This window comes from Ursus maritimus, unplaced genomic scaffold, assembly GCF_017311325.1.
Source record: "Ursus maritimus isolate PB19 unplaced genomic scaffold, ASM1731132v1 scaffold_15, whole genome shotgun sequence".
Classification (NCBI taxonomy): domain Eukaryota; kingdom Metazoa; phylum Chordata; class Mammalia; order Carnivora; family Ursidae; genus Ursus; species Ursus maritimus.
Window position 1 is genome coordinate 60,965,503 of NW_024423897.1, and position 26,019 is coordinate 60,991,521.

The window sequence follows — 26,019 nt, forward strand, 5'->3', positions numbered from 1 at the left end:
TTCATTATAGTCCTTATCACCTTTGCTTCCAGTGGACCTTCAGATAATCCACGCAGACCCACAGGACACTATAGCCACCAGTAAGAGTCATACTCATAGTGGTTCGTGAGTGCCGGGCCCTTTGCTTGCCGTGTTAGGAACACAGGCTGAAGCATGCTTGGCTTGGGTAGAATTCTGCCCAGTTGTGATGACCGGAGGAAGCGTGCGAGGGAGCCAGGCCCCCGAGCCACTGAGAAGCTGAGCTCATGGGCATGATTTGTGTGTTGAGACATGTGGTCTGATTGCAGGGTGTGACACGGACGCAAGTTACTTAGTGTCTCTGTCCCTCAGCTTCTTCATTCTCAAAATGGGACCTAACACTATCACGTATGTGTGGAGATGAAATGAACACCAAGGCAAGTAACGTTTCACCTGCATGTTGTAGGAACTAGATAAATACTAGTTCTCCTAAGTAGTAGTAATAATGCAGCTGTTAATAATTAAATCCTGTAATGTCTGTCCAAAAGGATTTAGGTTAATATGCATATAGAAAAAAACCCAAGACAGGGAATAGAATGGTCACCAACTCCTGGGTTCACGTGCCATCAACCAGTCAGCTCTGCAGTTTCTGCCCAGATTGAAGGGGCAGTGAAGACAGGGACAGGGTAGCTGAGCCATCAGAACCACCCTGCGGACAAAGAAAGAACGTCTGCAAGATGTCTGCTGCAGATAGGAAGCCAAGCCGACACCTAAGGTGTGTTCAGTTAATTTTTATGAATTAAATCAAAACTTAAGCTTCATTCCCCTTTCTTTCACACCCCCCTTTCTTTATCCCTCTCTTCTCCTACCAATCTTCCTAGTTCTTATGTTCCATAGATGATAGAAACCATATGATAATTGTCTTTCTCTGCTTGACATATTTCACTTAGCATTATCTCCTCCAGTGCCGTCCATGTTGCAGCAAATGTTGAAAAATCATTCTTTTTGATGGTTGAGTAATATTCCATTGTATATATGGACCACATCTTCTTAATCCAGTCATCTGTTGAAGGGCATCTCGGCTCCTTCCACGATTTAGCTATTGTGGACAATGCTGCTATGAACATTGGGGTGCATATGGCCCTTCTCTTCACTATGGCTTCAGGGGGGTGGGGGAATGGGATAGGCTGGTGATGGGCAGTAAGGAGGGCATGTATTGCACGGTGCACTGGGTGTTATACACAACTAATGAATCATGGAACTTTACATCAAAAACCAGGGATGTACTGTATGGTGACTAACCTAATATAATAAAAAAATACTATTATAAAAAAAATCAAAACTTAGAAAGAATGTGCAATTTCTGAATGGTTGTTCCTCCGTGATCCGACGTTAAGCATTAGAATACCTTGGGCCCCCCTCCTCTGGCACTGCTGTCCATGGGCTATCCAGGAGAACTCTCTTAGGGGCTCGGTTTGTTCTGACTGTGTTGGAGGCAGGGCTGACGAGTTCTGAGTAAACACTGAGCCTTTTCTGCTGCTCAGCTGGGTATCCAAACCATTTGACAGCTGAGGACAGAATGTATTTTCAACTTAGGATTTGGAAAATTTAGATGCTGTGACAACAAAAATTAAAATAGAAGGGTTTCTGACATGACCTGCCCACAGATCACCAGCATCTTCTGGTCTGGCACTCCCTCAGCCTACGCGTTGCCTGTTGTGTCAAAAATGTTTTTAGAAACACTTAATTTGTATACTATTGACATTTAGACTATAACTGTCAATGAGAATGTGTGTTTTAAATTAACATGCCACATAACCAGCTTATTATGCAGTATTTGGACAGGTTCATATGTAAGTAGTTATTGGTCAGATTCATGTCGTAACACACTTTCAATAAAATTGGGTATTCCCTGATGAAAATGATGGCTGGATTTTTGTAGTTAACCATTTACTGAAAATGTTGAGTGTTCAAATAATCAATAAGAAATTTGACTAAGTTGTAGAGTGCTCATCATGTGGGGACAGAAGAGATTTGTTTCTCTTCGTTTTTAAAATCTTAATACACGAGGAGCAGCCAGGAGACGAGCCCTCTGAAGAGTACGTCACTGAGAAATAAAACCTAACAGCCTTTTTTTGGTCCTAATGACGCAAACATCAACTTTAGAATTCATATCAAGATTTAGAAGAATGTTTCCAACCAATTCAGGAGGAACTTGTTGGATAAAAGAGGACCAGAATGGGCAAAAATTTGCCAAAGAAAATTGGATATGTTTTTGGAAAGGGCCGTGCAAACATCTAGTTGTATTTGTGGGATTAGAAAAAATAGCACTGAATGTGAAGGGTTTCCAAGCGTTGGGTTTACTGCAGCCCGTCTTGGGCCCTCACCATGCTCGTTCCAGGAAATGGGGGCCCACGTTACCTTTGCATTGCAGTCTCACGAAGATGGATGGATACCTGATCCAGAGGCTTGTTTCCAGAAAGATGACGTTGGATGCACCTAATTTACACTCTCCCACCTACTAGTGCCTAGTAGAGTCGTCCTTCCTGCCGTCTCTCAAACATGCACTGAAAACGTGGTTTAACCTTCGAATCATTGATATCTAGGGTTCACTACAGAAAAAGAACCAGGATTAATTTAAATGCATTGTGGTGTGAAAAAAATATTTTGCTCATCATCTTTTCTCCTTAATGTAGAATAAGCAAGTACACATATACATGAAATATCCGCGTGTGGGTTTTGTCTCTGGCGTCCAGATGAGGAGGCCATCATGTACAGCTTGCCTACAGCTTTCTGTAACAGTAAATGCACGTCCCCCTTTTCAGCTAACCCTGGTTTTCATCTTGAACTTTAAAATAATGTTTTTATAGTTTCAGTTTACCAGAATCCATGAGTTTTTGAAGTAAACATTTAAGGTTTCTTTTTTGGAAGGCATTTGTGGCTTTTCCCCATATAAGTGTTGTCCCCACTATCTTCTTTCCGTGTATGTCTTATAGGTAAAAATGTGTAGCTGAACATACCTGTCTAGCATTTTATTTGTTTTTCCTTTGTAATAGGGAAAATTTATTTTGCTTCCAAACCTCCATTGTTTGCCTCATGTCTAGTCTCTCAGACTCTTGGTGAGAAAATTGGCAAACAAAATCTGATTTACACTGAGGTGTACGAAATCCGATTAACACCAAGGTTTAGGTACATCAAGCAGCAGTGACTGTTTCTGACATTCGATGTGGACCCCGTGATGATAGAAACTGTCCCCGGGGCACAGAAACACACACGAGCCAATCTACTCCTGAAGTCTGGGCTCATTATTGCAGAACGTCTCCTCCAGTTGTTTACCTTTCAAAGTCACGTTAACAGCCTTTAGTTGGTGAGGCCCAGTGCTCCCCCTGGAAATGGTAGGGCTGCAGATGCCTAAAATAAAGTGGTCTTCCAGAGCAGAGAGTCAGCTTTGCAGCCTTGTCGCACTTTACTGTTAAGGTTAACAGAAGCGAGAAATGCATACAATTAAACTTGCCGAAGCCAGGGAACGTAATTAAGGGACACTCCTTGAGAACTGCTCGTTAAAGATCGTCTTTTAATTGCTATCTGGCTAGAAGAGACCAGAATGAATGAGGTTGTTACAGTTTCCCAGTCAATCTTGCAATGTTCCATTTCCGTAATTGCTGTAAGAAGGTTACGGGTTGGATGCAAGAAACTTCTTCCTTGTTCTGCACAGGCTGAGCCTTGCTTTCTCTTGCCCTCTGGCATGGGTGCGAAGGCTCCCCGATCACCCTCACACCATCACTCTCTTTCTACCTTACCTGGACCCCTACCTTACCTTCAGGGGCCATCAGCCAGAGTCACCAATGATCCCATGCCTCCTCTGACCACTGTTTCCTTTGGGCTTGTCTGTGTCCATGTGAGCTTTGGACTAAGGTCTGTTTCAGCCGGGGATTGACATTACCCAGCCCGGCTATCATTGCCCTGTGTCTCACGCACATGACTTGTTTTATAAAAACGACACATCTGACTGCAGTTTTGTCTAATTGTCCATGTCCCCGTCCAGGGAGCAGTCCGCCAACAACAGTCTGCAGGTCACATTCAGACCACTACTTGTTTCTTTAAGGTCCTGGAGCTAAGAATACTTTCTATACTTTTTTATTGTTGGACAACAACAACAAAGTCAAAAGAGGAATATCTTATGACACATGAAAAGTACATGCAATTCAGTTTTCAGTGTCCACTGGGCAAGTCTTGTTGGAACACAACACTCACTCGTGTGTCGTACATGACTGTGTGTGTACTGCAAAGGCACACTCGAGCAGTTGCCACCGAAAGCACACGGCCTGCAAGCCTCAGCTGTGTACTTCTCCATCACAGACTGGGAGGCCGAGACGTGAGGAAACACAAAAGCCCACACTTACATCTCTCTCTCTGGTGACTCTGGCTGATGGCCCCTGCAGGTAAGAGGGGTCCGCCTGGCTCCCTTAAGGCCTGAAAGCACAATGGGAGTCTCTAAAAACAGAGCAAGAACTCTGCTCTCTTCACAGTTCCCTTCAGGTATGCAACGCATTTTTGTATTTTTCATAAAGTGGTTCAACCTGCTGTTCTCCAACTATTGATTAATTTAGGCTGGCTTTCATAAACATGGCGGATGTAAGTATAGTATTTGTACAACCATCACAGTCATGTCTAAACCACTTAGCCAAAGGTTGTTCTTGTCATAAAGGGTACCTCACTTTCAGCTGGGCATTATGAAACTGTAAATCCAAAAGGGAAATTGAAATATCAAGATAGTTCCATAATAGATTTATGTATACATTTAGTTAACACTCAATAAATAGTTGATGAATAAATGGGTATTGAATAAATATAAATGGATCTATAAATACACAGACATATAAATCTTCCTACATATATTTTATAGGTTTTTTTTTTAAGATTTTATTTATTTGACAGAGAGAGACACAGCAAGAGAGGGAACACAAGCAGGGGGAGTGGGAGAGGGAGAAGCAGGCTTCCTGCTGAGCAGGGAGCCCAATGCGGGGCTCGATCCCAGGACCCTGGGATCATGACCTGAGCCAAAGGCAGACGCTTAATGACTGAGCCACCCAGGTACCCCATATGTTTCTGTTATATATATTTATATATAGAAAGATAAATATATATTATATGTGTTCATATATATATATAGAGAGAGAGAGGGAGAGAGAGAGAAACAGAGAGACAGAGACAGAGAATGAGCATGCAAGGCCAGAATCCCATTAAATGTGTGGAACTCCACTGTCGTCCAGACTCTCACAGAAAGATTGCCATCTACTCCATGATCCCACAGGTAATTATGACATGCCTGCCCGGCACCAGGTCTGTGCTGGGAATTGCTGATGTAGCCAGTAAAATGATCATATTACAGGAACATATCAGAGTAAAAATGCAGCCCTCCCCCAGCTGGGCCCGGCCCCTTGGTTCTGCCTCGCTGTGGGGACTGGACCACAGGGAGCATCCCATAAACCTTACTAATCACTATTCCTTGCCGATGAGGTAGGAAAGGGAGGATGTAAAATGTTCTCTGGCTTCTAACGTGCATGCCTGAGTGGGTGCAATGTCATTTACCAAAATAGGGACGATGACGCAAGGTGGAGAAACGTTCTGGGAGCAAGGCAGGGGGGATGTTCCTGGGGGATGTCCGGCTCAGGCTCTAAGGGGGGTGTGAGGGTAGAACTCACCATGTCGGAAGGTGTTTACAAGCACCTATCTTGTCAGAGGCAGAGAGCTGATGGTCAGTGGGTGCAGCCGAGCACTGAACACAGAGACGTACTTGAGGTGCCCGAGGTCAGAGGAGAAGGCGGCAGACTCGGGGTGGACTCCGGACATATGCATTGAAAGCAGCGTCAAGGGAAAAGTTGCTGGCAAAGGTCACGAGGAACCCCAGGGCCGAGCAACGCCATAGCAACAAGGAAGGAGGTGGCTATGCCATCGCAAGTAGCTGATGAGCATATAACCTGAGACGCGGCCGGTGACAAGAGAGCAGATTCCAGCAATCAGGAGGACAGCAGCTGGGTCTTTAGGGAGGAAGTAAATACAGATAAAAAGACATAGATTTTTTTCCCCCAGAATTTTGACTATGAAGCCAAAGAAGAAATACAGTGCAGGGTTCCAAACGGAGTGGATTTGCACACGTACACGCACCATGTGGATACACACACTTTTTTAAGGTTTAGTTGGTGAAGAACTTGGAAAGGATGGGTCCCACTTGTTTCACAACACGTGTGAGCTCTCAAATATGAGTGACCTCCACGTATGTGGAAGACCAAACCCAGAGCCATCCCCTCGACCTCGCTCCGGCCCCGCTTCTGTTGGAAGCAAGCCGCACGACCTGGGGGAGTTCAGAACCACTGTGGTCTGTGGATCTCGTTTCGGTCAGACAAATGTTTTAACATAAATGGTATTCAAGGTTTCTTGCAGTCCCCTGACCTAGGAATCTACTGTTTGCATTAATCGAACGCGTAATACTTTCCAAGTTGAGCACATTGTAGTGGTTCCGTGAAAATCCACATGGGAAGCCACGGGAGGACAGCATCACCCTTTCCAGTACTCTTGCTCTTTCCCCAGCTCCTGCGATGCATGCAACAGGGTCGCCAAGGGTCCTCAGAGTGTAGCTTTGCTCAGAACCCTGTGACGTCCAGCGTAGACTCTTGTTCTCCTCTAACTCTGCCCTGGCACTTAATCTTTGCAGTTTATTCCAGACAACTCATCTTTTGTATTTGGCCTCAACAATTTCACTTAAGTATCACAAAACCTTTAAAAAAAGACAAAGAAAACAGCATCTTGTTCTTGTTTTCACTTAGGCCAACCAGCATCCCAGGGATTGGCTGTAGTTTTTACATCTCCAACACATGCTAGGAGGCCGAGACATGAGGAAACACAAAACCCCACTCTTACATCTCTCTCTCTGTCTGTGTGTACACATGGTGTGTGTATGTGTGTGCAACCAATGTTAACTTTGGAAGCTTTTCAAACGTTTGTTTAGAGATGGGGACATATAAAGCAGATGTTTCTGTATTTACTGACAGGGTCCTTGTGTGTTTTAACGAGGGCTGCCTCTCAAGCATGAGTTATATTATTTGTCAGTTAGTTCTGAGATTTCATCTTTTATTTTTCTGAAGCAATTCAGATCATTTTACTCTTAACACGAAGTCAAAGTATTCAAAAACATCCGACATATTAGTGTTTTAAAGTTTTTGATCATCTCTGAGTATCTCAAGTTCCCATATCCCGAGAACAATGGATATTATGTAAAGGAATTACCAGTGACGTACAATGCTGGGCTGTCCTGTCATTGTAGTGTTGATCTGCTCATCCTTTCTTTTTCTGCATATGCCCCAAACTCCCTAGTGCTTTGCCCCATCCTTTTCCAAGCTTTTTAATACTGTTCCTATGAGCTGCAGTCCAGAGAAATCACTGTGTCAGTCATTCACCGGTGCTGGTCCAGCACCGAAGATCCTTTGATCACCTTCCCACTGACTGTCGTGTGGCCAGCACCGATCCCCAGCTCTGCCTGGGGCTTAACCTGGGTTCTATTAGAATGTGTTCTCTACTCACCTTATAGAATTGATCTTCTGGGTCATGGATTATTTTTTAAAAATCAACTTTATTGAAGTATAATTTACAAACAATAAAAGGCACAAATATAAAGTGACATTTTAATGAGGTTTGAAATACTCTATTTGCAATATGGAAAATTTCCATCATCCCCAAAAGGTTCCCATGGTCCCCTCCCAGTGAGTCCCTATCCTTTGTCTCAAGCCCAAAGCAGCCACTCATTGGCTTTCTGTCACTATTAATCAAACTTTCCTTTCCCTGTACATTGTATAAGTGGAATTATATTTTCGTGCTTGACATCTCCTGCTCAGAACAGTGCATTTACTTGTCTCCTGTGTTGTTGTACCAGTAATTTCTTCCTTTAAACTGCCGAGTAGTAGCCCATTGTATGGATGTACTGTGATAACCACTCACCTGCAGATGGATTTTTGCATTGTTTCCAGCTTTTGGCAATTACAATCAAGGTTGCTGTGAACATTTGTGTACGAAACTTGGGTAAATATATAGGAACAGAATAGCTGGATCACATGGTGAGTGTTTAGCTTTATAAGAAATCATGAAAGTGTTTTTACAAAGTGGCCATACCAAGTCCCACTCCACTAACTATGTAGTTGCCCCAGACTCACTGAAGTTTAATATTGTGAACCATTCTAGTGGGTGTGTAGTGGGACCTCCCTGTGGCTCAGAACTGCATTCCCCTCATGACTACTGACACTGAACATCTTTTCATGGGCATGTTGGCTATTTCCCTCTCTTCTTTGGTGAAGTGTAGTCCTCTCTTTAGTCTTCTCCTTTTATTAAAATTAGGTTATACGTCTTCCTACTACTGAGTTGCAAATGCTTTTACTGTGATGGATAAAAGTTATTTGCCCGATATGTGTATTGTGGAGATTTTCCCCCAGTTGTTGACTTGCCTTTAATTTTCTTAGTGATGTCTTTAGAAGAACAAAAGTTTCAATTTTACTGAATTCCATCCCTTCTTACTTTTTAAATAGATGCTTTATTTTAAAATAGATTTTGATTTACAGAGAGGTTGCAAAGATGGTGAGGAGGATTTTCATAGATCCCACACCCAGTTTTGCCTACCTTATAATTTCTTGCATCATACCTTAGAATGGTGACTTTGTCACAATTAATGAATCAACGTTGACACAGTATTATGTACTTTATTCTGATTTCTTTTGTTGCTCTCGTATCTCCCTAATGTCTCACTGTTCCAGAATTCCATCCATGAGACCACATTATATTCAGTCATCATGGCTGTTTAGGCTTCTTTTAGCAACGGCCATTCTCAAAATTTCCTTGTTGTTGCTGCTTATAACTTCGACAACGTTGAGGGACATGAATATCTGACTAGTATTTAACATCCCCCTTTCCATAGCAGATATACCCTGTGTACAGGACATCAGCAATGACATGGAAGACCTGAATAGCCCATCAGCCAACTGGACCTAATTGAGATTTAAACAAGATTCCACCCCAACAGATAATACACATTCTTCTCAAATGCACATGTAACATTCACCAAGTCCATATCTCTAGTCAAAAAACAAACCTTAACTAATTGAAGAGAATTGAAATAATGCAAAATATGTTTTTAGACTATAATAGAATTGAACTGCAAGCCAGTAAGAGAAAGGTTTCAAGAACATCTCCAAATACTTAGAAATTAACCAATGCACTTTTAAATAATCCATGGGATGAAGGGCAGATGTCAAAGGACTTCACAAATATGTTGAATATGATAACTGTCTTTCTCTGCTTGACTTATTTCACTTAGCATTATCTCCTCCAGTGCCGTCCATGTTGCAGCAAATGTTGAGAAATCATTCTTTTTGATAGCTGAGTAATATTCCATTGTATATCATATGGTTTCTCTCATCTATGGAACATAAGAACTAGGAAGATCGGTAGGAGAAGAAAGGGATAAAGAAAGGGGGGGTAATCAGAAGGGGGAATGAAGCATGAGAGACTATGGACTCTGAGAAACAAACTGAGGGCTTCAGAGGGGAGGGGGGGGGGGGAATGGGATAGACTGGTGATGGGTAGTAAGGAGGGTGCGTATTGCATGGTGCACTGGGTGTTATACGCAACTAATGAGTCATCGAACTTTACATCAGAAACCAGGGATGTACTGTATGGTGACTAACATAATATAATAAAAAATATTATTAAAAAAAGAAGAAATATGTTGAATAAAAATAAAATTAAATATGCCATATTACGTGTGTGGCATTACTTGTAACAGAGCTTTGAGGGAGACTGATAGTATTGGAAGTGGGTATGAAAAACTAAGAGAGGTTTCAAATTAAAAATCCGTGCCTCTTTCAGAAGCCAGAAAGAGAAGGGCAAAATAAACACAAATCAACAAAGGGCAAGAAAATAATAGAAATAAGACAGAAATCCATGAAATTGGAGGCAGAAAAACTATAGAGAAAATGAAAAAAAAAAAACCAAAAAAACAAAAGCTGCTTTTTTGAAATGATCAATAAAATTGATAAATTTGAAGCTAGATTGGCAAAAGGAGAGAAAAACCTTCAAATCACCAATTCGAAGTATAGAAGAGGTGATATCACCTCACAGATATTAAGGGTGTCTGGAAAACTACAGACAACAGTACACTGAGTACCCACAACTTACCAAAATGGGTCCAATTACTGAAAAAGAAAAAGATAGAAGTAACTTCATCAAAATTTAAAAAATTGCTCTCTGTAAGACAAGGTTAAGACATAAAAGAATGACATACGAAAGTAGATTAAGAGAAAATATTTGTATATCACATATCTGAAAATGGACATGTATTCAGAAAATATATATATTAAATATGTAAAATACATAATGTATATGAATATAACCCCCAAACCAAACTGTAAAAACCAATCCAATTAAAAATGGGCAAAATAGGGGCACCTGCATGGCTCCGTTGGTTGAGCATCTGACTCTTGAGTTTGGCTCAAGTCATGATCTCAGGGTCGTGGGATGGAGCCCTGTGTCAGACTCTGTGCTCGGGGGTCTGCTCGTTATTCTCTTTCTCCCCCTGCCCTCCCTCTCTTAAAAAGAAGAAAAGGGCAAAATAATTGGAGGGACATTTCCCTAACGAAGAAGCAGATAGTGCATGAAAAGATGCTCCATATCGTCAGTCATCAGGGAAAAACAAAATAAAGCCACGAGGAGTTAGTACTAGACGCCCGGGAGCGCGGCTAGAACAAAAACCAGAGAGTCCCGAGTGCTGGGGAAGATGGAGAACCCTGGAACACACGTTGCTGGTCACAATGAAAAGTGGTCCAATTGTTTTTGGAAACAATTGTTCAGTGTCTTAGAATCTTTACTGTGCATTTGCTACCTAAGCCAGTGACTCCATTCCTGGGTGTTTATCCAAGGAATGCAAATCTGTGGTCACACAAAACCTAGGCACTAATATATATATAGCAATTTTATTTCTAATAACCAAACAATGGAAGCAAGCCGAGTGTCCTTCACCAGGTGAACGGATTAACAAGCTCTGGTACGGCCACACCGGGGAATGCCAACTACCCCGTAGCGACAAGGAATGTGCTGCTCAGACACGCAATGATTTGAGGGTCTCAAAGACGTCGCACTGAGTGAGAGAAGCCAGTTTCCAAGCTACATACTGTAGGGCCCCATTTATATTCATATGACATTCTCAGGCAGGCAAAAACATAATGACGGAGAAGAGATCAGGGTTGCCAGGGGTCAGAGTGAAGAGGAAGAGCCAACTATAAAGGGAAAGAGAGAGAGCAAAGGGAGTTTCTGATGTGATGGGACTGTTGTCTATCATGACTGTGACCGTGTTGGCACAAGTCAGCACATATGCACACCCCTACACACCAAGGAAAGGCGATCTTACTGTATGAGAATTTAAAGATCAAGATCAAGGGAAAAACCCAAATGGCCAGTAATAGCGGGTAACTGGGTAAGTTATGATAATATCATTTGCTAAAATATTAAGAGGATAATCGTAAAGTTTGCAGCAACATGAGAAACAGATTTGTAATAATATTAAGTGCAACGGGTTATATTGCAAAATTGTGAATTATATTTAATACCATATAAAATTTTGGCATGGAAAAAATAAAAAGGAATAGGCAAAGTGATGAAAGATACTTGCTTTGTAAGATTATGGGTGATTTTCTCTCATGTTCTTTTCTTCCAGAATTGGTAGAATGATGGTCTATAATTTTTAACATGTTAAAAATAATTTGGCAAATTTAAATGATTCAATTTTTCGATAATGCATGTGTAAAGATATGAAGTGTATCCTATAATTAATCATCAGCTGTATATAGACTGGCATGAATATCTTCATTTTTCCTTCTGGGATGTGACTTTATAAGGTTTTTCACACCACGGTGATGAAATTGAGGTTTTACCAATGAAGTACTGTCTTATAGGAACTTGAGACAAAAATGAAGAACTCTGTGCATGGTGAGAGTGTGTCTCAGTTAATAATTCTACAATGAATACTTTTCACATGGTGAAAATCACAGCAAGGAAACGGAAGCCTTATTTTCAGAGCTAAGGATTATTCGACGTAAACAAACCTGATTTTTTCTCATCAGTTGGGGTAGAATAAAATTCCTACTTTATTCCATCGGATTCTTGTTTCTTCTGGTAGAAAACAAAGGAGCCTGGGTGGTTTAGGGTCAGGTTTCTATCATTTCCTTCTCCCTTCTGCTTGTACGGCATCTCACAATGTCGATTATCCCAGGATGCCCCTCTCAGGCTCTGGGAGAGGACACAGCTTGTGTTGGGCAAGCTGCACCCGGGGGGAGACCTAAGCCGCAAAACCGGGGGAGCCCACGGGGTTTTGTGTCTTATTAGTGGACTAAGAACCGTGGCCAGAGCTGCTGCAGCGTGCTTGGAGAGGAGCGTGCGGGCCTGACTGTGGACTCACTTGTGCATACGCACGCACACACGTGCACACGCACACCCTGCGCGTTTACCATGAGCAACTGCACAGACAGTTCTGGGGTCCAGTCATCACAGACCAAAGCTGGGGACTAAGAGAGCGGAGTAGAAATTTAATTCCCATCAGCAGACTCAGAGAAAGAAGAGGAAGACACCTGTTTGGGCGGGAGGCAAAGTCTCCAGAAACTAGACAAACAAACCCCATAGAGCAAACACCCCCGCAGGCCTGCTGTGAGCGCCCGGGGAGCTGGGGGCAGAGTGGGGGGGCGGCCCTGCGCAGCCCGCCCCGCCCCGCGCGCCTCCTCTGGGCCGGAACCATAATTGCCGCTGATCTGCCGCGGGTTTGAGTGGCTTTTTGAGCCGCGGCGCCCAAGCGGCCTCCATCTGCCGCAGCCCCCTGTGCCTCCCACGGGGGGACCTGGCTAATTTTTCAGTCAATTAGCAGAGGGCTGCTTTTGTTCTGCTCGCGCACCCCCTGGGCTCTGCTTACACTGGGAGCTGGTGTTCAGATGGGGTGGGTTTGGAGAAGCATATTGTGTTGGTTTTTTCCATGACCTTGTGACACTGTTGGGCAAACGTTATCTCAGTAATCTCAGCGATTTGCTAAAAAGCCAGGCCGAGCTTCACTTCCATTGTTGTCGCCTCCGAGTGTGTGTGTGTGAGCGTGCGTGTGTGCTGGGGCCAGAAGGAAGGGGGGGCATGAATGAGCTGTTGGAAATAAACAGCGTTATTTGTATTTTGTGACCCTATATGTTTTGTTTCAAGTTTACCTATTTATTCAGTTTTAGCCAGTGACCTTGACTAGGACAGAGCAGGGGTTGAATGATGTAGAAACAGATTTATTGGGTAAAAGTGGTTTATTCCAGTGAACCTGCCGGAGGAGGCTTAGTGCCCGTGGGTCTCAGAGGGATGGCTGCTCGGCCTTGGCAAATTCTGGGCAAGAGGTTATCCCCGTCTGTAAAACCCACCGACCTTAGTCAGCTCTTGACTCAGTTTCCCTGGGCAAGATGAGAGAAGACACGATGTGGGGAAAGGCAGGCTTGCCTAGGGGAGCCCCCGGGGCCAGACCTCGGCTGACAGGGGCTTCCTGCGATGGTGCCTTTCCTCCTGCAGCACCGAACAGGGGAGCCCAGCAAGCACCCCTTGCCTCTCCTCCTGCCTTAGGGGGCCGGCTGCCCCGCCAGCTCTGGCCTGGCACCTCTCTCCACCGTCCTTTCTCCCCGACGAGCTGGGAAAGCACAGCCAGTTCCCAAATGTGATGTGTTCAACTAACCCGAATCGCTGACAGATAAGGGTCTGTAGTACTTTCATTGAGGGATGTTTGCATTGACCGTGCATTTCAAGGTCCCTACAGCCACCAGCGGGCTCTTCGTCCTAGGGTCTGGGACTCTAAATTGTGCTCTGTTTCCCATCTTCCTCCAAAAGAAAAATTGTCTTTCTTTTATATAATGATTGAAGATGGTGGAAGTCCAACACACAGCACCGTTTTCCATGTTTGAAAGAAAACATTTATAAAGAGATTCCAGCCCCGAATCCCTCTCCCTCCATCTCTGGAAGTCCCTGGCTGTCCCCCGCCAGCCCCACGTGATGGTAATTGCGCTAAGCACCCTTCAGTGGGAGGGCTGGGAGACGGTGGGCCCCCTCCTGCGAAGATCCCTGGACCCCCTGTGCGCAGCCCCTGCCTTTTTCAGCCCCCGGTGTGCGCTCACCTGCAGGGCAGTGAGTGGACCACCTGCCTCCCCACTCATCGGTGGGCCTGGAGTCTGTATCTCTCTGTGATTACTAAATATACTTTTCCTCAGTGTTAAGCAATAAAATATTCACTGGGTCTGAGCTGGGGTTAACAGATTTCTGAAAATTTCATTGCGTGACAGCCTGCCCTGCATAATCCCCTCCGCTGTCTCGTGTTCCAGGGCAGAAACGATCTTGCGTGTCCCTATCATAGTCTAGAATTACACTTGTATCGCATATGGGGCTGTGTATACCCCTAGGCCCAGCCCCTCTCTTTCACGGCTTTTCAAATGATAACATTTGGCAAAACCAGCTCCGATGGAAAGCACACTCTCCTTCCTCCAAAGGGTGGTGACAAAAGGGCCATCAGAGGCCTGACCGCTGGCCAATCATGGTGCTCTTTACTGGGTAATGAGAGGGGCTCCTTCTTCTTACTAATGCCCAGTGCCCTGGGGGGCCAGGAGCAGGCCTCCACTTAATTATACAGTCTTCCTCTTAAGTGCCCAGTTGGCGGAGGGCTTCAGCTGTGCGGGTCTTCTCGGGGGGGCTCCCTCCCTGCTGGCCAAGCATATTGATGGCTGGATGGTCGCGGCCGGAGGACGTGGACACATCGTGCCTGGGAAGCATCCCCAGGCGCAGGGAGGAACGCCGGGAGGCCAGAGCTGCTTTCTTGGCCTTACGTTGGGGCAGTGGGGGTGAGACCGTGAAAGGGAGAGAGGGGGCGGGCAGCACACTCAATCAAGGACGGAAAAGGAAACAGACCCAGGCTAGATCTGAGAGTGTCCGACTCTGCAGGAGATAAAGGACAGGTAAGGGACCTGCGTCTGCTTCTTCCAAGTGCAGTCCGTGCTATTTAGAGATGAGGAGACCAGCTGTCGGAAGTCGAGGCACGGAGCCATGGCGGCTGGCTCAGAGGCCCTGGGCTCTGCCCTCCCTGCCCTTCACCCGCATCCCCCTCTGCCTGCTCTTTGGGGGTCGCCTCTGTGTTCTCGTCCCGGGAAGGCTGGGCCCCGCTAAGACCTGATTGTGGGTGTGCCCTGTGGTTCTGCGCAAGCCCGTGGTCACTGCCATCTGTCCTGACATATCAGGGAGAGCTGTAGCTGGTCGTCACTCAGAGCCCCGGAGCAGCGTTCGCGCTGGGTTAGGTGGGGCCCACCCTCTGCAGTGACCTCGCAGAGTCCAAGAGAAGTTTCAGGACTCCCGCAGCATCAGCGTGACCTTTCTCTGCAAGAAGTAGTCACGTTCGGTGTGACTGCTCCTCCAGCTGTCTTTGGCTGGCAGCGTCTTTGAAGCTGCGGGTCCGTGCATCCTTGTGGTGTTCTTGGCTCTGTCTTCCCTTGGCACCTTCTGTGTATGGTGATTTCTGCGGGTCCTCAAATAACATCAGTTTGGCTGCGTGGCTGCCACCCCCAGCTTCTATCCACAGAGGGCTATGTTCTCTTGGAAGTTGGTCTCAGGCCCACGCTGCTGGCCGAGTGTGGCCCAGGGCCTTGGCCCGGTGTTGAGTGCCGTCCGGGGATAGCGTGAAGCCAGCGCCGGGTCTGCTGAGCTTCTGGGTCCCATAAAACAAAGATGAAGATGGAGATAATCAGCAGCAAACAAGCAACAACAGACACCGTAGGGGTGGGGCCGTGACGCGTGCAGGTTCCGCGCCAGCATTTCGTGGCAGAGTTCGGGACGTGTCCTCATGGACTCTCTCCACTTCACGGTGGGGGGGGGGCAGTTCTGCACTTGAAATGGAAGTAAAATGCACATAAAAAGCAACCCCTTAGAAGTGCACAATCCCACGGCCTTTACTACATTCACAGTGCTGTGTAAACACCACCTCAATCAAGTTCCAGAACAGTTTCATCATCAAATTAAAGCCCCCATCCATTAAGCAGTTTCTCCTCACCCCCCCCCACTATGCATCCGCTCTGTTTCTACAGATGTGCCCGTGTGCACATCTCATAGGAATGGGGTCATTCAACACGTGCCCTTCTGGGCCGGGCTGCTTTCATGACTGTTTTCGGGCCCGTCCACGCTGCGGCATGTATCAGGACTTTGTTCTTTTTACAGCCGTGTGATGCTCCCTGTACGGAGATCCGGCTTTGCTTCTCTCCCATCATCAGTGGGCACGTGGGTTGTTTCCACCTTTTGGCCACTGTGAAGAATGCTGCTGTGAACATGTGTGTGTCCGTACTTGACTCTCTGTTTTCAGCTCTGTTTGGAGTCTGCCTAGCAGAAGTCTGGATCATATGGTCATTCTGTGTGTAACCTTTTGAAGAACCTTGTTCAGAACAGCAAGGACTTTTCACTGTGTCTGCTCTCAGTAAGGACAGCCTTGCCACATAACCCTCTTGGCGCTTCTGGGCCAATGAAGGGTCCAGTCCACTGGCCCTGTCCATGCGGATTGAACATCTATCACCCAGAACCTGGGAAATGAACTTGATTTCCAGGCTGCCCCATAATTTAGAACATAACATAAGGTATTAATTACAAACCTCAGTTTTACATCGAAGGTATGAACAATACACTTCAAGTGTCAATGTTTAAAACTTGGGACGATTCAGATATAGTTACCTTTTTTTCTTCTAAAGATTTATTTATTTATTTATTTATTTATTTATTTATTTGAGTGGGGCAGAGGGGGAGGGAGGGAAATCTTTAAGCAGACTCCCTGCCAAGTGCAGAGCCCAACGCAGGGCTCGATCCCAGGACCTTGAGATCATGACCTGAGCCAAAATCCAGAGTTAGATGCTCAACCGACTGAGCCACCCAGGCGCCCCAGATTGAGGGTGACTTTAAACTATCATATTCTTGGGCGCCTGGGTGGCTCAGTCGGTGAAGCGTCTGCCTTCAGCTAAGGTCGTGATCTCAGGGTCCTGGGATCGACGAGCCCCCTGTCGGGCTCCCTGCTCAGCAGGGAGCCTGCTTATCCCTCTCCTTCTACTGCTCCCCCTGCTTGTGCTCGCTCCTTCTGTCAAATAAATAAATGAAATCTTAAAAAAACCAACAACTGTCCTATCAAATGAGACCTCGCCCTTACAGCTGGTGGAGAGAGGGCAGTGTTCTAGGCTGTGCCCTTCTGTGACCAAGGCCAGCACTTTACGCATAATTTCATATGAGGTTTGACGATTCTGTCATGAGGGTAATTTGTAACCAACATGTAGAGCCCCCACTTCCAGACTCATGCCGGCCCCACTAGGGCACGTCCTGGGGCAGTGTGCACCTCGCATCCCTGCTGTGCTTGCTGAGAAGCGACTAGCTGTCCTCGTGGGATTGCCTTACGTCCCACAGCACATCGCTTGGGCAACTCCCTGTCCTTTGAGGATATCTTCGGGAACAAAACCACTTTCTGACTTAAGGTAGAGAAAGGGGAAGTCTGAGCAACGGGATGGAAGGGGGTGTGTGTGTCTGTTTCTACATCTGTGTGTGTCTGCACGCGTGTCCCATGTATGTCTGTGTGTGCGTGCGTGTCTGTGTTTCTGTGTCAGTGTGTCTATATGTGTTTGTGTCTGCATGTATCGGTGTCTGTCTGTGTGTGTTTGTGTGTCTGTGTATTTCTGTGTGTATGTATGTGTTCATGTATGTGTGTCCGTGTGTATGTGTGTGTATCTATGTGTACCTATGTGTGTGCATGTGTGTCTGTGTTTCTGTGTCTGTGCGTGTTTGTGTGTGTTTCTGTGTCTGTGTGTGTATATATGTGTGTCTGTGTATACCTGTGTGTCTGTGTGTGTTGTGTGTCTGGGAAATAAAGGAACGATGTAGGAAGTCACAGTGCCAGCACTTGAACAGCTCACCCCTGGGCAGAGGAATCCCAAACTGTCCCTGGCACATTGTCATCGGGGTGTGGGGGCCGCGGGCGAGTGGCGGCACCCCAAGGCACCATCTCCTCAGGTCCCGTAACGGGGGCCTGGCAACAAATACCTGCTGAGGATTTAACGGATGAGTGAAATACATTTGAAACACACTAAGTAAGTGTTTTTAAATAACGTCGGAGGCTCTTTCTTGAAGGTGTCCCTATCGTCACAGCCAAATTGCACACGAAGATCCAAATACCGAGATGTGTAAACACGGGCCAGCGCGGCCAGCTCATAACTAAGGTAGATTCCGTGATGAGCGGAGTAATGGTAGGAACATTAATTAGTGACTTTATCCAAATTTTGGATTTAGTTTTATAAGGTAATAAAATGAAAATGAAATATAGTGTTAGCTTGTATTTTTCCTCTATTTTTGGAGAAACCAAGAGAACAAAATCTAAAGTTCCTCCTTCCAGAAGCAGGACTCAGCTGCCCCCCTCATTAGCCCCTTCATGCCCACGAACATTCGCAGTGAGGGCAGGGAGTGAAATGCTGCACAGAAACAGACAGTGTGGATGTAAAGAAATCATGGAGGCAGGGAAATTTCCAGAATGGATGGCACCAATCTGAGCTGGATTTTTTTGGGGAAAATGCTCTTTAATCATAATTCTTTAGCACTAGCTACTGGGGAACGATGATGTGAAGGCGCCATGAGCGTGGAAAGGTGGAACCGTGAAGATACTCCCCATGGTAGCTGCTCTTCTCCCGTTGAGCTTATCAAGAATGGTTTCTGTGTTTGATGGAGGTTATTTGCCTCAAAATGCTGGGCGGGACCTGGGCCTGACGTGGGGACCGTTCTGTTTGCACATCGTCATTGTTAGATTCAGATTCCTGCTGTAAGTGCAGAGCAGAAAAGTCGAAACAGCAAGGGCAGCCCAGGCGTGTGCTGTGTGAGAAGGGGTGCGGTGCACACATCTGCGAGTGTGAGTGTGCATGGGCCTGTGTGTGTGCGTGTGTATGCACGTGAGTGTGGCACCGTGCAGTCCAAACTAGTCCCTGACCTGCATGTGGGGACTTCGCCTGCAGAGACTGCTTGGGGAGAGTCATCGTGTCATCCGAACCCCAGTGGAGGTCATTGCTACGGACTGAGCTGCTCTCCCAGGAACTCATGGGGAGCCCAGCTCGCCAAGCAGGTAGAGTGACATGATGTCCTAAGTGTGGATTCCTGGTCCTGTAGGACGAGCACGCTTACAAAGGAGGAAGAGACACCAGAGCTGCCTCTCTTCGCTGTAGGCGGACGTGAGAGGGGACCATCCGCAAGCCAGGAAGAAGCCCTCACCGAAACCAAGCCCTGCCGGCCTCCTGTGTGTCCAGGCCTCCCAGTCTGTGGCTCCGTGTCACCACAGCTCCCTTGGACTAAGATGCTCACTGTTGGGGAAGACGCGATGGCCGCGGCGGCGGCTGTAGGTGGACCCAGGCATCGCTCCACGTTGATTCAGCCACACGTGGACTTCAGAAGCCACCAGCGGCATGGAATTTGCATTTACCTGAGGACAACTCATTTTGTAAATACACATTTTAGGTAGCCCTCTAGTCTCCTGAACCTTGTTTGACAGCAGATCCAATATCTCGGCTTGTGCCCTGACTGGTGTCAGCACAGGACTATGTACTCCTGGGGTCGTTTCTGCTCTTGTTGCATTTCGAGCAGAGAGTCACAGCCTGAAAAACGGTGTGTGCCATTTACGGGAAGGCAAAGGGCGGCCTGGCGGGTATAGAGCAGCCAGCATGGCGGGACTGTCGTATGTGTAAAATGACTCTTTCCGCTATTTCAATGTTGAGTGAATATATTTAATCAAAATAGGAATGAAGTGTCATTGCACATGTCCCCTGAGTTTGAGGAGGCAGAATCACAGACCCCAAGTACTTGATTCATAATAAGTAAATGGAAAACCCCTCAGAGATCAAGTCTAGCCTGGAATCCTTGTTTTAATTGATGAAGAATCTGTGGCAGAGCATAGCTAAGTGCCTCGGCTCCTGTCCTGGTGAGTCAGTGAGGCAGAGAGACCTCAGGTTTCCAGTGGGATCTTACCACCATGAAGGACTGTGAAAACTTGGACTCTTCCAAGCCCTCCCCCTCAAATATGCTGTAGCCCTTCCTTAACTACAGATCTATCCCATGGCTCATCAACATAAGCTATGTGAAATCAGAACATTGTGTCCTTGTAGACATCTTTTTTTTTTTTATTATTTACTGAATTTATTCACGTTCTGATTAGACTGGTTCTTTTAGCTGCATCATGGTGAATTCATACCCGGGAATGGACATGGACGCCTAGCAACAACACTGAAATATGAGGATTGGTTTTAACAAAGCTGCGGGGAGCAGGATGCGAAAGTCTCCTGGGAAGCAGAAAGGGGTCTGCCTGACTTCTCCCTGTATGGGGAGAAGAGATGTGGCTGTGAGCCTGTGACCCTAAAAGTGAGGAGTACGGCCAAGCTAGTAATAGGGGCCAGCGGGTCCTCGCACAGGGCAGTGCCTAATGACATCACTGCTCACCAGGCAGAAGCACGTCGCACAATGCACCAAAGCTTTCGCGAGGAGGGAGGCAGAAAACAGAAGACTGCGCAGGAAGGTGTTGCAGGTGTCCAGGTAAGCCGAAGGGTGCCTGGAGCAGACATGTGTCCAGCAGAATGGGGAACACAGAGAGACTTCTGAATGAGTAACTGATAGACCCAGGAAGTCCGGATTTAGGGAGTCAAAAGGCATAGATAGTACACAGTATTCAAAATTGCCATCGACTCCTCCAACAGATTGATGGGGAAGTAAGGAAGGATGACCTCCAGGAGGTCCTGATATCAATCCGATTTTATTCACCTTGAGTATATGAGGACGGGGGACGTTGGATGAGAGGAAGGAAGACAAGAAACTCACTGTGTTGAGATAGATGAAAGACAAGTAGGAGGTATGGATCTGCTGTGTGACCACCTCATAGGGTTAGTTGAAATTCTAAGAATAAATGAGAGAAGTAGTGTTGTAGGAATAAGTTATTTCCCACCAAAAGTGTGGTTGACAAGCTTCATCTCTTTTTCCAAGACACTGAAGCGTTACCAAGCAGGGATGTGTTAAACTGTTTTATTGCCTACTTTGGGACATGGCTGCGGCTCCAGGAGAATTAGTCACAGGAGAGATAGCCCGAGCTCCAGTCGGCACATCACATCATCACTTCGATTAGGGCTCACGGCATCCCCTTCACATGCACAACCACTTCCAGTTTAGAAGCAAACATGACGTTTGTTTGTTTTTTATTATGATATGCACATCGTTAGTTTTTGATGTAATGTTCCATGATTCATTGCTTGCATATAACACCCAGTGCTCTACGGAATACATGCCCTCCTTAATACCCATCACCAGGCTAGCCCATCCTCCCACCCCCCTCCCCTCTAAAACCCTCAGATTGTTTCCTGGAGTCCATAGTGTCTCCTGGTTCATCTCCCCCTACTTCACCCCCTTCATTTTCCCCTTATTTATTTGAGAGAGAGAGAGAACACAGAGGGAGAGTTAGAGGGAGAAGCAGGGAGAGAAGCTGAGCAAGGACCCTGACATGGGGCTCGTTCCCGGGACCCTGAGATCACGACTTGAGCTGAAGGCAGACATTTAACTGTCTGAGCCTCCCAGGCACCCCTAAGCATGTCATTTGAATAATTATTCCCATTTTATAGATGAGGAATCTGAGGCTCACAGAGGCAAAGTAAAGGTTTCCAATACCAGGTAGTGAGAAGGAAATGATAGCTTCCAAACTAATGCTTTCCCCCAATTTCCCCAAACAAGTCCTGTAGGAACTGGACCCTGGAACAATAGGTTGATCTAAACTTCTCATGTCTGGCATTTCCTAAAGCTCTATCTGCAGGAAGCCTTACATGTTTTAAGAAGAGAATGAGGTACCTGGGGAATGAGGCGGTGCCTCTGAAAAGCCACGAACCCACCGTCCCTGTGTCGAGTGTAGCACGGATGGGAAGGGTGAGGGCGGCCCTGGCAGGTAGTCATCTGGGAGTGGGAAAGTCTTGAACTGGCTTTACTCTGAGTCACGGCCAGCTGTTCTTTCAGCACAAGCACACGCAAGCACACACAAGCACACACACACAGACACACCCACACAATTACGGACCATGGTTCCCAGGAGCGTGACCCAATACAATGACTGGTTTTCACACTTTTAATAAACAGGAAAAACCCTTCCCATTTTTGTCCAGAAATATTAAAGGCAAAAGTTGGTCATCTGGTTTTATAGAAAACACTGTATGTAAGCATCATCGATAATCAGGAAAGGAAGAGGAGGTCGCATGTGGAGGGAGGGCACCGAGAGCCTGATGTGAAATTCTGTTGGTACGTTTTCTATCTGTCATATGGGAAAGTGAAGCTGGAAAGGCACTTTCCCAATCACAAACATTCAGAGTTCACTCAGCTTGGGCAACAATATTTGAAAGCTAAGTGTGCTACTTGGATCTTAAGATCATAAGGACATTAAGTACATTTCACACTGTTATCTTGCTACGCGATTTTGAGATTTCCAAGGAACAAATGGAAGTGATAACAAAACAAGCTTTTGTGGGAAATAAAGAGAAGTGACAGACAGCAGTAGAATGTTCTAGATGAAATGCTCACTTGCCATTTTTATGTCTACTGGTTATTCAAAACATTTCTAAACGATCAAGGAAGTCGTTATTAGTGTCTCTGCCTTCCTAACCTGAGGTCTGATGAGGCTTCAAAAGCAAGTCATGTTTTCTAGGAATCCTATCAAATTCTTGTGGGTTTTAAAAATTCTATCAGTGGCCACATAAGACAAAATGTAATGTGAGCCCATTACAATTGACATTGACTTCTTGTTTTTCATTTTTAAAAAGAGGTCATAACACTTTCGAACAAGAAACCGTGCTTTGGATTCATCAATTATTGGAAATTGCTAATTAAATTCATTATTTATTACAGAAGAATTGCATAAAATATCTAAATGCTGGGTTTTTTGCACAGTTAAGATGACAATGAAATGAAGTTAAAGAGAAGAAAGGCAACCTTCTTTGGCATATGCATGAATGATGTAGAGATTCATTCCAGCGTGCTCAAATAAACGGCCATTTCAGGCATATGTAAGTAAGGGAAAACACCATTGTGTTATATTTCCAGGTACGTAAATCTGGATTGTCTTTGTTCAGCTGCCCTATGAGGTAAAAGGACTGATGTATCTAGTAGTTGGAAACAATGAGGATTATTGAATAATAAAATGATTTTATAGAAAGCTTTTCTAATTTAAAAAAGTCTGCACTCCAAAATACAATGTAAATATTAATAAATGGCCCAGATCTAAATTTCCACCAAATGCCAGTGTAATAATGCCCTGTGTTTGCACCTTTGTGAGGCTGAGTCATGAGTTTTTGTGCCATGATGGATTGCTGGAGGGCTCTGTTTCCACTTTGATGGTGCTGGAATAAAGCACCAGGCAGGAGGAAACAATGGGAACGTGCATGGACCTTCCAGAGAGGTGGGAAGTGTCGATAACAAACAGAAATCAGGAGACGACATTCAGAGTGCCGAGATTCACAGAAAATGCTTTTTCCTAGGTATGTGGCCTCCTCTGCGTGCGTGGATAAGTCAGGTGTGGTGTGCACGCATTTTTGAGGCTCTCTGATGATGTGATCCCAAATCTCCAAGCCCCCAGCGTCTGATGGCAGCAGAGGCAGACTCAGCAGAAAACAGGTTCTCTAAGACTGGAAAGAAGGCTGTGAAGAGATCCATTGGGAGGATAGCTAACTGAGTCCTAAAATGGTGTTTTGTTCTCATATTTCCCCCTCTGATTGAAAAAAAAAAAAAGGCAGTTAGCTTTTCATTCTCTGCACCTACCATTTGAATTTAATGTTGGCAGTGGAAGTTTCCTGAAGGCACCTTCAGCTTTTGTTTTCTGAACTCTAAAATTCATCCGGGTGGGTGGTTGGAAGGTGGGGACAGAGGGTGTGCAGGGATGGTGGTGTGTTGTGGGTGGGCTGTGGGATGACTCCGACCTGCAAGTGAGCAAAGTCTGAGAGGTCCCCGAGGCTGGTGCGAGGACAGTGGCTTGTGGTCCCTAGGGCAGCAGGGAGCTGGTTTTCTGTTCCCTGGTTGGACCTCAGAGGTGAGCAGCTTCTAGAGGTCAAGGGGAGAGGAAGCCCTTGTCACTGGAATTCCAGCTCTGACAAAAGAGCTCACTCAGCACAAGCTAGGTGAGGACAAGCAGGGCCAGCTGCTCTCAGGGGAGGGACCACATGGACTGAGCAAACACCAACCCCTGTGACAGTCCAGGGACCCCAGACTGGGAAGGCTACCTGTTCCCTCGAGTCCTAGTGGGAATGAGGTCCCTGAAGTTTTCCCAGGAATCTGGGAGGGGGGAGGTATTCCCAGGAATGCCTGGATGGAATTTCCTTCCATGTAGATAATGTAAGTTCAAAAACAGATTCTTTTTTTGCCAAAAATAATGAGCCAAAAACATTTAAGTGAACTTAGACCACACATACAAATATAGACGTGCAAACACATATACACAGATATATGTACATACCATATATATTTGCACAAATACATATGCACACATATGTGTATGCATGTAAATAAGTGTGCACGCAGTACAACGCACACATCCTAACTGTACAAGTCAATGGGTTTTACACAACATCCCAATCAAGAAAAACAGCTTTTCTGAACTCAGGAGAACTTCCAACTAATAAAAACACGGTTACCCCCATCCCCCAGGTATCCCATTCTGACTTTATCATCCTTGTGAAGGTCGCGTAAATGGACTTAGACAATGTGTTCTCTTTGTGTCTGTCTTTTGGTTGATGTCTGTTGCTCCTGGCATACTAGTTCTTTCTTATTATATTTATTGTATAAATATGTCAACATTTATTTATTTATTCTACTGTTGATGCACATTTGGGTTGTTTCCATGTTGGGTTGCTATGAATACAGCTATATCAGACTTTGGTGTACATATGTACAAGTTTCTCCTGGGTATATATGCAGGAGTGGGTTCTGTGGTAGGCATGTTTATCTTTGCCCGATACAGCCAAAACGAGAAGCTGTGCTAACTTACATTCCAACCAGGAATGCACAAGAGTGCCAGATGCTCGCCATTCCCATCAACACTTGGCATTCTTGGTCCTAATTTCATTTTAACCACTCTGGTGGGTGTGTATCTGTTAGTATCACATTGTGGTTTAATTTGCATATCACTGATATGTAATGACATTAAACTTCTTATAGCTTAATTGACATTTCTTTATTCCTTTTTGTGAGGTCAGCATTATAAAGTTCAGGTCTTTGTTGACTGAAAAAATTGGTAGTTTTTCAGCTGATTTGTAGGTGTTTTTTATATATTCTGAATAAAAATTTTTGCTGTGTTGTAAATGCCTTATCCTGGTCTGTGGCTTGCCTTTGCATTCTCCTTAATGGAGTATTTCATGAACAGAAGTTCTTCATTTTGATGAAATATAAATTATTATTATTTTATTTTGTTATTGTTGTGTGTGTGTGTGTGTATGTGTGTGTGTGTCTTATTTAAGAAGTCCTGGCCTACCTCAAGGACATGAAGATAATCTTCTATGTGTTCGTTCATGAGATCTTACTATGCTAGGCTTCATAATTAGTTTTGTGATTTTTTTAAAAAAAATAATGTTTGTATATTGTGTGAGGAAGGAGACAATGTTTCCCCCATTAATAGCCCTATTGACTGATGTGTATGTGTGTGTGTGTCTTATTTAAGAAGTCCTGGCCTACCTCAAGGACATGAAGATAATCTTCTATGTGTTCGTTCATGAGATCTTACTATGCTAGGCTTCATAATTAGTTTTGTGATTTTTTTAAAAAAAATAATGTTTGTATATTGTGTGAGGAAGGAGACAATGTTTCCCCCATTAATAGCCCTATTGACTGAGAAGAGCAGCCTTTCCTCAGTGAATTGCATTGGTGCCTTATTTATTATTATTATTATTATTATTATTATAATCATTA